This window comes from Ischnura elegans, chromosome 9 (assembly GCF_921293095.1).
Source record: "Ischnura elegans chromosome 9, ioIscEleg1.1, whole genome shotgun sequence".
Classification (NCBI taxonomy): Eukaryota; Metazoa; Arthropoda; class Insecta; order Odonata; family Coenagrionidae; genus Ischnura; species Ischnura elegans.
In genome coordinates this window covers 104,835,611-104,845,430 of record NC_060254.1, presented here as the reverse complement: position 1 = coordinate 104,845,430, position 9,820 = coordinate 104,835,611, and the positions used below count along the sequence as shown (strand labels likewise).

At 36.1% G+C, this 9,820-nt stretch overlaps 1 long non-coding RNA gene across 1 annotated transcript; it reads right to left on the bottom strand.

The window, feature by feature from the left end:
- Nucleotides 1-2,115: 2,115 nt before the first annotated feature.
- Nucleotides 2,116-2,822, bottom strand: LOC124165183. Its single transcript, XR_006866152.1, has 2 exons — nucleotides 2,544-2,822; nucleotides 2,116-2,298 (listed from the first exon to the last, which is right to left on the bottom strand). It is a non-coding gene; the product is annotated as an uncharacterized LOC124165183 (long non-coding RNA).
- Between the last annotated feature and the right edge of the window lie 6,998 nt (nucleotides 2,823-9,820).

The window sequence follows — 9,820 nt, the reverse complement described above, 5'->3', positions numbered from 1 at the left end:
GCGCGATGCCATGCGATCTGTTCCAACAGCTGTAGTTATGCAGCTCTCCGAGAAGTTACTAGATGCTGGCAGAACGATTGTTACAGACAATTATTACACGAGCTTAGAGTTGGCCAATTCACTTCTTGATCGTAGGACACATTTACTAGGTACCCTGCGTAAAAATCGGAGGGGAATACCCAAAGATGTAACGGCCAAAAAACTTAAGAAAGGGGAAATAGTAGTCAAAGAAAATCAAAGAGGTGTGTCAATAATGAAGTGGAAAGATAAACGCGATGTTTTGCTATTGTCAACATGCCACTCAAACGAGATGGAGGAAGTGGAAAAATATAGGTCAAGGGTTTTGAAACCAGTAGCTATCCTGAAGTATAATGAAGGGAAATCATCCATAGACCTTTCTGATCAACTTTCCTCTTATTCAACGCCATTGCGTCGGTCTTTGAAATGGTACAGAAGAGTAGCGTTAGAACTATTATTAGGGACTTCTGTGGTGAATGCTTATTTCATTTTCAACCAAATTTGTGGCAGTAAGATGCAGATAGTAAAATTCAGGGAAAACCTTATCGGATCGCTTTTGGGAAATGAGTCACAGGGCGATAGATCTCCGACCAGTCTTACATTGCCACAAACATCACGGAAAAGAATGGCTACTCATTCATTCAAAAAGGAGGAAGGAGGTGCGCGAATCAATCGGAAATATTGCCGAGGATGCTACGAAAAGAAACAACTTGGGGAAATTGAAAAAAACAAAGTGAAAAAAGTCACTACCTACTGTGATGACTGCCCTAAAAAGCCACGGTTCTGTTTGGATTGCTTTCATAAACATCATCTGTAAAAATATGAATAATTGTCCATTATTGCAATAAAAAGTGATTATTTGAAAAGGATATATATTATTTATTTCACCTTTCTGATATTTCAGGAGCAAGGGAAAGTAAGAATAAATGTCGGTGAGAGGAGGGCTCTAAAGACCTACAAAATTACTACGGTAAAGTTAATTTGAATTATAAGGTAAAGCTGGGAAAGATTTTGTTATCCTTCTCTTCAATTTCTTTTTATAGATGTGTTTACCAGTTGAAACTATCTGAAGGATGCAAAACACTGAGTAGAAAATAGAATTCGTCTCCTAAAGAAGATATATATTCTTTCTCAATTAAATCCGAAAGCATACTATAGTATGCTTTCAGATTTAATGTATATATAGCAGCCCTGGATTACGAACAAAGAGTAAGTACTCCCTGCTCATACAACATCGTAGTTTATGAAACATTTAACACGGAAAAAGCGTCTCCGGAGGTCTACTTCGAGGGATAACGGCTTCCAATGTGCCAACCGGTATAAAAAAATACGTAAGTAACATTCAAGACAGCAAAAAAAATTTTATAAACAATTAGCAAAAACCAAAGGAGTGACAGTTTAGCTGAGGCCGTTGCGGAAAAGATATCTATGCAAAAGTACGTAAATGGCGGTCACCCGGCGCACGAAGACGAACTTTTTTCCGCGGACACCGGTGACCGCCACGGCGGGAGAAGAAGATACCACAGCGGACACCGGTGTCCGCCACGGCAGTCAACCTGTTAAGAGGAATACTTGATGCACACAATTGCATTACGTACCCAGTCAGCACAAAAGATATTTTACCCCATTATTACCCAAATTTTACACGGGTAAAATTGTGGTAAAAGATGGGTAACCTGCATGGTAACGGGTAAAATATCTGTAAATTTAAGTGGTAAAATTCGGGTAATTTCATGGTAAAACGCGGGTAAAATTCGTACTTTTTCCGGGTAAAACTTCCCGATGCGACACCAGAGCCATCTGTGGAGCTTCAAAGTAAACATGACGACACTCCCTCTATCGGTGCTATTGTGAACTAACAGTACCTAATTGCAATGCGCTATAGGCATCCATGTGCACGATAAATGAACGAAATCGACATTGATATTGGAAAATAACTGTTTATTGAATGACGAAAAGTAACTACATATACAAACACGACATATATTAGGAAATAACCACTTGGTGATAGAGAAATAATAACAAAAATAAAACCCACATTCACGAGGACATACGTACTCGAAGAAAGAGAGATGACTGAAATAAATAACACTTATGTTTTAAGAGGAATTGCCAATTTGATTTCTTTTAAAATAGAAACAATGTTAAACTTAGAACTAATTTCCTTCCGTTAAGCACTTGGTGACAACAGCTTCCACACCGAACTCCTAATGGCATGCTTACGAGGAAACAATTCACCCAAACGAGAATCCTAAAAACTGCTTTTCCAAAGTTTTTCGCCTGAAATTTTTAACGAAAACACTGTCAATTAAGAGCTCTATATTTTAGCAGAGGTTGAGGGAACCAAATTTCAGTAATATTGGTTATTAAAAAGTATATTGCCTCACCACGGCGTCACAACAAAAAGTGATGCAACTCTCTGGTTAAATTTTCAACTGAATTATATTCAACTATTTTCAGCATTGTATCAGGCAACTTAGTTTAGCTTACTTCATGCTCCAGTAATAGATAGAAATTATAATTACCAGGCACGTTACTTCGGCACTTGTAATCGCGTTCATGTTCCTTCTTCATTGTTTACTTGTTCACTCGTACGTTACAGTCCACTAGTCGCAAATCGCAGAGGATCCAGAATAGCCAACTGTCAAGATTTGAACTCGACCTTTCATAAAATTTAAACGAAAATAAGTATCCGATGAAAATTAGTACTCTCCTCTATTTATTTACGAAAATAATCAGGTAATTTTTAAGTAATTGAATTTTTGTTAATGACCATAGCCTTTCATCGATAGCATGTAGGTATATAAAGTGAAACTATTTGCGAAAATTAATCTAAAATAGTTTGCAAAATATCACTACACCGTCGCTGTGGTTATATTGAACTTTACTTTTCTTCTTTAAACCTTTCTCAACCTCATACAATGAAATAAATTACTCACTTTATATTTTTTTACACTTCGCTGTTGGCAATTCTGCACGAGAGTAATAACGTGGTAAAGATGGGGTAAAGCTTACTGGGGTAAATTCGCCCCAAGTTACCAGAAAATTTTCCGTCTAAATTATCTTTTGTGCTGACTGGGTAGTTACTCCATATGAATATCTAGTGCAGATGCGCAAGAAAACTTTATTTGCAGGCTTATTACATCGATATAGAGATGGGTTTAACGTGCTGGGTGATATCCTTAGCATGGATTGGGTCTAGTATCACGGCTTTTATCACATGTTACTAAACATGATCGCGAATGATTATACCTCAGGAATACCTCTAATTAAAGTTTTAATGTGTCGAAATACACAAACATCTCCTTACAGCTGTGATATCTATGATAATATCCCTGTAAACACAATGAGTTGCAGCAACGTTGCAGTCAGGTTGCACGAGGTTGCAGAGGTTGCAGGGCTGTTGAGGTCTCTTTGCAACGTCCTGGCAACGTTGCAGACAGGTTGCACGAGGTTGCAGAGCTACTTAGGTCTCTTTGCAACGTTGCAGACAGGTTGCTTTGCAACGTCCTTACAACAATTTTCCCTCATTCATTAAAATATGAAAATATTGAGCTAAAAGAATAGGTACCCACACAGCAGAGGATATTCCTGGAATATCCTATTTTGATCCCTTATATTCCTATTTCGTCCCAGAGACATTGCGAACCATTGTGGGATATTCGCGGTATATATTTTGACAGTAGGCTTTTGTGTATGTAATAACTGAGTCACAGTTGTTACAGTGTGTTTCATCATTTCTTTTCGGAACACCCAAGAACGCCGTCCACCTGGGGTGCTACGAAATGCAGATTAATTAAAAAATCAATCAATTCCCTTAAGATGTAAAAAAAATCCTGCCATGATAAGTTTTCCTCGTTTCATAAAGAAGAATGTTCTTCGAAATGTGATTTCACTCGTGCTTTTTAATCTACTAAGGCGATGATACAAAAAAGATATATTTCCCAGTGGGATTTATTCCTCAAGTCATAAGGCGAAACTTAATTTTTCGCCTACCAAGATTTAGACTCCCGCCCGCGATGTCGAGCTATCGATTGTGGATACCATCGATGGTCGATTCCACCAATAGTCGATTTCCATCGAGAGAAAAACAACATGCCAACGGCCATGGCCGTTTGATGGCCGTTGTCGTATTCATGTGCACATTAATAATGTTACGTGAACTGTATTGTGTTCTTCGTGAGCGGAATTGATCCTGCCGAAGCATATCAGCCTCTTAAGTTCTTCTTTTACTTGTTTCACCAGCACCTAGGCAATCATCTACTGTTACTACGTAATTTTGTAGTGTTATGTTTGCGAAACTTCTCCAACAAAAGTTTATCAACAGCTGAAGTTCTACTTTTGCTTCCTTCATCAGAATCTGGGTAAGTAGAAGTGTTGCTTATTGCAACATTTTTTATTTTAAATGAAGCATATTCTTAATATTTTCAACCTTCTCACACTTCCTGAGACAGCTCAGTCAATCCATCTTCTGTGGATTGAAAAACATTGCATATGCATAAACTTAAATTTATTTTAATGCTTGACGCATTGCATCACCGTAGTGTGGGAGGATTATGAAGAAAAACTTCTCGGCTTTACTATTTATCGAGTCATTTAAAGTTATTTACATTTTTTATAGTGTTTATTTTTCATTTAGGTGTAGTGGGTTTAAGTGTAGCTTCATGTCAAAAACATCTTCATGATGATGTAAAAAGTTTTGGATCAAAGTTCCAATCAGGTAATTGTTATTAAAAGAAAACATTTCAATCAATTTTGTGTCTCATTTTTGATAATTTTTTGTAGTTAAAGATGTCACTGTGATTTTGTTAAAGAGGGGATAAGTAATGGGATTTGATTTGTTGGAGGCAAGTCTATTTGTGCACATTACTCAGGGATAAAACCATTGGGCCATAATGATAAAGTGAATATCAGTTTATCTGTGGTAATATTATTAATACCCAGCCCAGTATAGGAAATGGTTTAGATTCATCTTCCTTTATGTTTGCTTGAAGCACTTTTCAATAGAGTGATCAAAGACTTTGAGATGCGTTGGCTCCCTAATATTGTTTTCTTCTAAGCAAGCAGACTGTTTGATCTTGATTCCAATTATGCAGGGTATCCCATTTATCTTGACCACCCGAAATAACTTTTTGTTCAGATGGAAGTTCAAAAATGTGTCAAGCAAATGTTCATAAGCCCTCAGGGGGACATTAATCAGCATGACTGCCTTCCTTGTATCTTTGTTTCTACAAAGATTTGAAGAGTGGTATGTCTTTTTTAAATGACACCCTATATTTTTTATGAACGACTGGTGTAGTAGTTCCAATACCCGCCTTCCTGCACTAAGTGCTATTGAGTCAGACATTTTTCATAACACTGTGTTTATGTTAATGGTCCACTGTGCTACATTTTTGAATAAGTCTTTAGGAGAGGAAATGAACTGCCAAATAAAAAATATAGGGTGCCATTTTAAAAAGACATACCGCTGTTCATATCTTTGTAAATAATAAAGCTAAAAGGAAGTCAATCATGCTAATTAATGTCCCCCTGACGGCTAATGAACATTTGCTTGACACATTTTTGAATTTCCATCTGGACAAAAAGTTATTTCGGGTGATCAAGATAAATGGGACACCCAGTATTCTTCATGTAAAATTGTCATAGTGGATGTGTACAGCCTTTGGTTCAATGAATTATCCCTAATATAATAATTTTTATTTCAGATTGATTTTTTGAAAAGAGTTGGGGGTTCTACTCCACCAGATGCAACAAGGCGTGGGTTGAGAGCATCATTCTTAGATGATATTGCAAAATATTATTTATTGGATGGCCTTAAAGGGAACATAAAGTTTGGACAGACACACATTCATTTGGCTCTAAGCTGTAAGTAAAGTTTTCAAATTTCTATTAATTAAATACTTCAATGAGACCAACATATGTCAGTAGCTTAGGTATTTTCCTTGAGAGCTATCAGCAATCCATCCTTGCATTTTGTTGAAATTCTTGCAAGGACATTACTTTTGTTATTTTGTGCTGTCCAGCGCCCAGAATTGAATTATGCTCTCTAGTCTCTTGGGTTGTATTCAAAGTTAGTACTCTCCCTTTCAATACAACCCTAGCATTCGATTATTTTTATTACCATTCCTATGATTTTCAAGATTGGCTGTTCTAAAAAATATCATGAGATAATTTCTGTTTTCTTTGAATGACATTCAATTATTGTTGTGCTTGCTTATTTCATTAACATTTGGACTAAACTTTTATTTCTCTAAAGTAAAGAAACCACTCTCCAGCCTTAAATTTATCAGGTGGATTTTGTGGGAAAATTAACTGCTTACGCCTTAATTATCGAGGTCATTTCAAGATCTCATGTAATGACAGTAATGATAATAGAATCGCTTAAGAAAATGACTAAGTATATGCAGCCAAGCTCGTGTCTCAAACCCTTGTTTGTCATTTCATATGAAGTAATTTGCCAACTCTTGCCTCATAGAAAGTCCAAATTTGTGGGCTCTGACCTAGGTGGCAAGTGCAATACTAATCCTGCTGATTTCATCAGCTGACCATCACATCTTATTGGTTATGTGCATCTATTTAAAAATGGCCCTATAAAAACTACTGCCTTAATTATATTATAGTCAATTTACTTCTCACCTTTATAATAAGATGAAAAGTACATTATACATATTTTTTAGTAATGTAAACTTCTTCTGGTCCCATAGTTATTTCTGAAGACCTTCTTCAGTATTTAAAGAGAATTGAGAAGACGCAGCTGGAAATTTTAAAGGAAATTCGGGCTTTGAAAAGAGCTAAGTCGAACTGCCAGATGCCAGATGAAAGTGACAACGACTTATTATTGACCTGGAAATTCCCCATGGATACATTGGAAGAATTTGATGCCCTGGAGGTGGAACTCCTCAAAAAGCCATTCCACGCAGCTCTGGTAAAATAAAACTTTTGAGTGTCATTTGTTTGATGGGCTTTTATAAGTAGCTATTTGTGAGTTTTTTTGTGTTGTAAAAATTCCTCTGATTTTTCAGACTGTAGAGTTATGCAGACGAGGTCGGAATAACATTACTGAGGGTGTTTTCGGCATGTTATACCACCTAATTACCAATAACCTTGGTCGGAGATTTTCATTTTTCGGCCATTCCAAAATGAACACTAAAAAAATCCAGTTCTGTGCCACCAGAACGTGTGCCTGTATTATTGGTATGTTGTGCTTATAAAATTATTTCAAAATGGGAACTGTTCAATAAAACTACTTGTGTCTAAAATCCTTACTAAAATTTAATTTCAGATGCTTTCCGTTGCAAGCCCACATTAAAGGAATATGGCCATAAGCACACAAAGGAGAAGGCAATTGACTGGTTCAGGCACGCTGAGTCAAGGCATCAGAGGGTGGAGGAAAGGAAAACAAATTGTAAATAAGGAATAATAAAAAAATTTCCTTTGAAACGACACAATTTAAAGTATTATTTATTAAAGGTTGCATCACCCCTATGAAAAAATTGTATAAAACCGTATAAAATTTCTATACAGTTTATACAGGTTGTATACAATTTGTATACATTGTATACAAATTGTATACAAATTGTATAAACTGTATTAATTCACATGCTGTATACAGCATATACAATTTGTATACAATGTATACAATTTATATACAATGTATACAATTTGTACACAATGTATACAATTTGTATAACAGTAATTCAAAGTAGGCCTCAAAAACTGAAGTCCAAAAATCAACTTAGTAGGGGACCAAAATAATGTTCCACATTCAAGAGTTCAATTGCTTCTAAAGATCACGAATCGCGTTTTAAACAAGATTCTTGGAGATCCATCAATGTTAGCCATTCAATGCCACTTGGAAAATTTTCAACCGAGGCGTCAAAAATTGAAGTCCAAAAATCAACTTAGTAGGGGACCAAAATAATGTTCCAAATTCAAGAGTTCAATTGCTTCTAAAGATCATGAAATGCGTTTTAAACAAGATTCTTGGAGACCCATCAATGTTAGCCATTCAATGCCACTTGGAAAATTTTCAACCGAGGCGTCAAAAATTTAAGTCCAAAAATGAACTTAGTAGGGGACCAAAATAATGTTCCAAATTCGAGAGTTCAATTGCTTCTAAAGATCATGAATCGCGTTTTAAACAAGATTCTTGGAGACCCATCAATGTTAGCCATTCAATGCCACTTGGAAAATTTTCAACCGAGGCGTCAAAAATTTAAGTCCAAAAATGAACTTAGTAGGGGACCAAAATAATGTTCCACATTCAAGAGTTCAATTGCTTCTAAAGATCATGAATCGCGTTTTAAACCAGATTCTCGGAGATGCATCAACGCTAGTCATTCAATGCCACTTGGAAAATTTTCTACCGAGGCGTCAAAAATTGAAGTCCAAAAATCAACTTAGTAGGGGACCAAAATAATGTTCCAAATTCAAGAGTTCAATTGCTTCTAAAGATCATGAAATGCGTTTTAAACAAGATTATTGGAGACCCATCAATGTTAGCCATTCAATGCCACTTGGAAAATTTTCAACCGAGGCGACAAAAATTGAAGTCCAAAAATCAACTTAGTAGGGGACCAAAATAATGTTCCAAATTCGAGAGTTCAATTGCTTCTAAAGATCATGAATCGCGTTTTAAACCAGATTCTCGGAGATGCATCAACGCTAGTCATTCAATGCCACTTCGAAAATTTTCCATACCCATAGCCTCCATAGTGTCCCCTTGTCCCGTTTGTAGGAAGCGGTACGAAGGTTTTACACAGTACACTTGCAAATTCATATGCATCGATAAAATTGTATCACATACGCCCAAATTTCCTAAAAACTCGTGATTTAATATATGACACAGTAGTCATTTTGTTTCTGGATACTCTGGATAAAAAAAATTCATATCCGTTGTGGGACTATTTTCTTTTGCGGATGGGGCCATAGCCACCGAGAAAGAGAGCCCGCGGAAGGATCGCCCAGGATCGCCGTTGGAGATTACGTGGTTTACGTTATGTTTTACCATATTCCTTGGATTTTTGTGGTTAAGTTGGTGAAAATTAGAGTTTTTGTGAATAGTGAAGTTTCCGTTATTCTTTAATTTCATTCGGTGGGCTTCAGAAACTTGTTTGTGAGGCATTTTTGTTAAATATGCCTTTCTCGTGTGTGGTGCCGGTATGCGAAGGAAACTCCCAAAGTTCAAGTTTTTACCTTTCCTATAGATCTTCATGGATTGAAGAAGAAGTGTATTTTGGCGATAAGAAGAGACAATTTCACCCCTACGGAAAACATTAAGGTATGTACCCTTTCTCCCTGAAATTCTTTGGACGTAATTTCTAGTTAAAAGTGGCTTCATGATGTTGATGTACAGGACTGAAAGTGGTGATTTAAAATATTGTAGCAGCAATTCATTTGGAAATTCTTACATTTCAGTTGTGTTCGTTGTATTCGGATCTGTCGTGCAACAATTGCTCTATGAAAAATGTTCTTAATTATAATATATGCATTACTAGTACCTATATTTTATAACTTTCATTTATAAATATGTCTTAATATTTTTACTTAAAATCTTTTCTTTTTTAAGAAGAAGAGAATCCAAATAAAAGATTAAATCCAGAGAAAAGTTTCTAAAATGTTTACGGCCTAAAATGGACAGGTTTCCTAATTTTGAAACCTTAAGAATGTTAAACTCGAGACAAATAAGACTGTAGTTTCCTGTCTTATGTAATCTGCTTGTTACCTACAAGAGACAATTTCTTGCTACAATGAAATTTTTATATACTTCATTACCACAGTAGCAGTGCAGGAGAGCATGTCA